We start from the raw sequence: 4,696 nt of genomic DNA, 5'->3' as shown, positions 1-4,696 counted from the left end.
GATTTGCTCATATGGATGCATAGTATATGCACACGAGTCAGATGCTTTGAGACATGAGTTTTGGTGATATTTCACTCTATTGTGGCATACACATTTGGGTGCACCTGGTATTTGGTGTGATTCTCTCTTGTAGGCACTAGCATTTGGGCTTTTGTTTCATTTGCATCGTGGCATCCTCTTCCATGTCTGAAAAGGAGTTTTTTAGCATTAAAAAGTTTGATGGGACAAACTTTTCTTTGTGGAAAGAACAAATAAGTGATGTGCTTATTCAAAAGAAGCAGATTAAACCCTTGGCAGGGATTGAAGCTAAGCCTGCAAATATGTCTGAGGATGATTGGAATGAGTCGGATGCATTAGCAAAATCTACTATTAGACTTCATCTTGCAAAGTCAGTTAATTTCACAATAGTAAATGAGCAGACTACGGAAGATTTGTGGAAGAAACTGTGTGCCACTTATGGAAAGGAAACTGCCTCTAATAAAGTTTACCTCATGAAGAGGTTGTTTGAGCTGCAGATGAAGGAAGGGGTCTCCATTGCTTCTCACTTGAATGAATTCAATATTATTTTCAGCCAGGCCAAGATAATTTTGATGCGGAGACTAAGGCAATATTTCTCTTATGTTCATTGCCATCCTCATGGGATACATTCCGTACAGCTGTCAGTAACTCTGCACTTGGTGGAGTACTGAAATTTGATGATGTTGTGGGTAGCTTGTTGGCCTAGGAGATTAGACGGAAGTCTATGGACGGCAACAAGCAGGATGTAGCCTTAAATGTGCAAAGGGGCAGATCACAGTTCAGGGGGAAGTCCCAAGAAAGAGGGAAGTCTTGTAGCAAATCCAGGGCACAGAACATTGAGTGTTACCACTGTGGCAAGAAGGGCCATATGAAAAAGGATTGCTACAAGCTGAAAAGAGAGCAAAAGGATAAGAAAAAGAATGCAAATTGGGGTGCAAATCAAAAGGAAGAGAGTCCAAGGGAGGACAAAGGAAAAGTGAAAATCGAGGAGATCAATGCAGTCACACATGATAGTGACAATGACATTCTCTTCATGTCTAGTTTATCTGCAGAGTTGCTTACCACTTCAGATGATGCATATTCCTAGGATTGGATTTTGGATTCTGGTGCTTCATTCCATGTTACTCCCCATAGGGAATGGTTCTCCACTTATGACAGTGGAAAGACAAGTTGTGTGCATCTTGGAAATGACTATGCATGTGACATAGTGGGAGTAGGTGACATAAAGTTTTCTTTTGCAAATGGGTCTGCATTTATTTTGAAACATGTGAGACATGTGCCTAAGTTGACCAACAGTCTTATTTCAGTGGGTCAGCTAGATGATGCTGGTTTTCAAACAACTTTTGGCTTTCAGAGTTGGAAAATTCAGAAGGGCTCTATGCTTTTGGCTAGGGGTGCCAAGTGTGGGACTTTGTATCCCTTACATGTATCAGGGGTATTTGATCATGTTGTTGCAATAACCGAGCAGCCAAGCACTTCTTTGTGGCATTGTAGGTTGGGGCACATGGGCCAGAATGGAATGAAACTCTTATGCCGTTTGGGTTATGTACCGCATTTGAGTTTCTCTGATTTTGAATTTTGTGAGCACTGTCTCTATGGGAAGCAGACTAAATCAGCCCATAAAAGAAGGGGAAAGAAAGAGTTTGAAAAGCTTGATTTGGTGCATTCAGACGTATGTGGTCCCATGCCTACACGGTCATTAGGCGGGGCTGAATACTATGTGACATTCATTGATGATGCAACTAGGAAAGTGTGGGCTTATGCTATAGCTCGGAAGAGTGATGTGTTCTAGGTATTTCAAAAATGGCTGGCCTTGGTTGAGAATCAGTCAGGTAGAACGCTTAAATGCTTACGGGCTGACAATGGTGGAGAGTATCTCTCTCATGACTTTCAACATTTCTGTGATACACGTGGGATTAAGAGGGAGCTCACATCCCCTCGTACTCCAGAGCAAAATCCAGTTGCAGAAAAGATGAACCGTACCATTCAAGAAAGGTTGCAATGCATGCTTTCCAATGCAAGTCTTTCTGGTGGTTTTTGGGCTGAGGCAATGAAGACTGCAGTACATGTGATCAATAGATCACCTAGTAAGAGTTTGGATGGTGATATTCCTGAAGAGGCATGGAGTGGCAAGAAGCCCTCTTACTCTCATTTGCGTATATTTGGGTGTGAGGCATATGCACATGTGCCAAAAGAGCTTCGAAAGAAGCTAGATCCTAAGTCTAGGAAATGCATCTTTCTGGGTTATGGTGAAAGTGGAGAGATGGGCTATCATCTCTGGGATCCAGAAGCAAAGAAGATCATACGCAGCCATGATGTAGTCTTCAATGAGAAGAAGATGCATAAGGCACCCATGAGGGATGTGGAAATGAGGAGAATCACTTTCCAGGATGTGAATCCACCTGCATATGTTGATAGACAGCAAGCTGTCCATGCACCAAATGTGCAAGAAATGGTACCACCAAGTACTCCCACAGGTATACAATCAAGGGTAGATGATGGATCATCTATTGGTGGAAATGATGAGCCAAATGTGGCTGATATGCAGGTGGCACAGCAAGCTGAAATGCCCTTGAGAAGATCATCTAGAGTGTCTAGACCACCTGATAGGTTTGTTCCAGGGGTAGACTATGTGATGCTTAGTGATTGCGGGGAGCCTTCTTGCTACAGAGAGGCTATGATGCGCGAGGATCAATGCAAGTGGGAGTATGCTATGTAATTAGAGATGAGTTCACTTATGAAGAATAAGACTTGGGACTTGGTTTCTTTGCCACATGGAAAGAAAGCATTGCTATGTAAATGGGTCTACAAAATGAAGGTCACAGGTGATGATGTGCCTAGGTACAAGGCCCGTTTGGTCGCTAAAGGGTTCAAGCAAGAGAAGGGTGTGGACTTTGATTAGATATTCTCTTAGGTTGTGAAGATGACCACACTTAGATGCATGCTTGGACTAGTGGCATCAGAGGATATGGAGCTTATGCAGATGGATGTCAAGAGAGCTTTCTTGCATGGGGATTTGCATGAGGAAATTTAAATGGTGCAGCCGGAAGGCTTTGAAGAAAAGGGCAAAGAGCATTTAGTTTGCAAGCTGAAGAAAAGTCTCTATGGTCTTAAGCAAGCGCCTAGAGAATGGTATCAGAAGTTTGATGCTTTCATTCGGTCCCAGGGTTTGATCACTGCCTCTACAATAAAAGGGCTAAGGATAATAGCCTGATAATCTTGGCACTATATGTGGATGATATGCTATTGGCTAGCAAGAATACTTATGAGCTAGATGCATTAAAGGCCAAGTTGCATGAGGCCTTTGATATGAAGGATTTGGGACTTGTAGGTCATATTCTTGGTATGCCCATCACGCATGATCGGAGTAGGATACTCCTTTGGCTTTCACAAAAAGAGTATGTTACAAAAGTATTGCAGCATTTCAATATGGAGGGGGGTAAGGCAGTGAGTACTCCATTGCCTCCATATGTGAAATTGAGTTATATAGATAGTCCCAAATCAGATGAGGAAAGGGCCATGATGGCCAAGGTTCCTTATGCATCAGCAGTTGGGAGTCTTATGTATGCTATGATAGCTACTAGACCAGACATTGCATTTGCAGTGGGAGTTGTTAGCCGGTATATGGCTAATCCAGGAAAGAGGCATTGGGAGGCAGTTAAGTGCATCATGAGGTACATGAAGGGTACCAAGGAGATGTGCATCTGCTTCAGTAGAGGAGACATGCGTGTACTTGGGTACACAGATTCAAACTATGCAGGGCATGTGGATAGTAGGAGATCCACTTCTGGTTATGTGTTCACCTTTGCAGGTGGTGCAATGTCGTGGATGTCTCGCGCACAGAAGTGCGTTGCTTTGTCTACCACAGAGGCTGAGTATGTTGCAGCCATAGAGGGTTGCAAGGAGGCTATATGGCTTGATTGGCTAGTGGGAGATTGGGGATTCATACAGGTGTACCGACATTGCATAGTGATTCCATGAGTGCTATTCAGCTAGCATGGAATCTGGTCTTTCATGCAAAGACCAAACACATTGAGGTCAGGTACCATTTCATCAGGGAGGTACTTGAGGACAAGCGTATAGAGCTTGTCAAGGTTCATACAGATGATAACCCTGCAGATATGCTGACGAAGAGTCTACCTAGTCAGCGGTTTGAGTATTGTCGTGTATTGAAGGGCATTGGATAGTATGCTCACTAGTTGTTCTCCCTTAAAGGCACATTGTCCTTTAAGTGGGAGTTGTGGGGGTTAAAGGTCACTGTGCCTTTACCCCGGTTATGTACAATACTCAAACACATATATAAATGAATGAAAAAGAAGATTAGGGTGTTCTGCACCCACCAAAACTTGTGTGGCTCTCTGTTTCTCTCTCTCCCTCTTCCGTTCTTGCTTCCGTTGAGAGCACTCTCAGATGGCTCTCCTTTAAATGTTTCAGATTTGCAGCCAATTAATGAGAATAGATAGCTGGAGGCATTATAACTGTCGTGAGGCCACTAAAGATGTTGATGCAGCCCCGAGTGGTACAATAGAGAAATCTATTCCACGTTGGGCAAGGTTGACCATTCAAGATGCTAAGGATCAGCCTACTTTGGGGAAAACTAGGGCCAGCAGCAGTCAAAAAAATCAGAAAAAGGTCAATTTTGCTTTGATGACCTCAGTGATGGAAGCTGAAAATGAGC

The sequence above is a fragment of the Dipteris shenzhenensis genome, chromosome 9 (assembly GCF_047967505.1).
Source record: "Dipteris shenzhenensis isolate YYH24624 ecotype China chromosome 9, Dip_SZ_1.0, whole genome shotgun sequence".
Lineage (NCBI taxonomy): Eukaryota > Viridiplantae > Streptophyta > Polypodiopsida > Gleicheniales > Dipteridaceae > Dipteris > Dipteris shenzhenensis.
The sequence above is the reverse complement of the archived record's forward strand: the minus strand, read 5'-3'. Positions refer to the sequence as shown.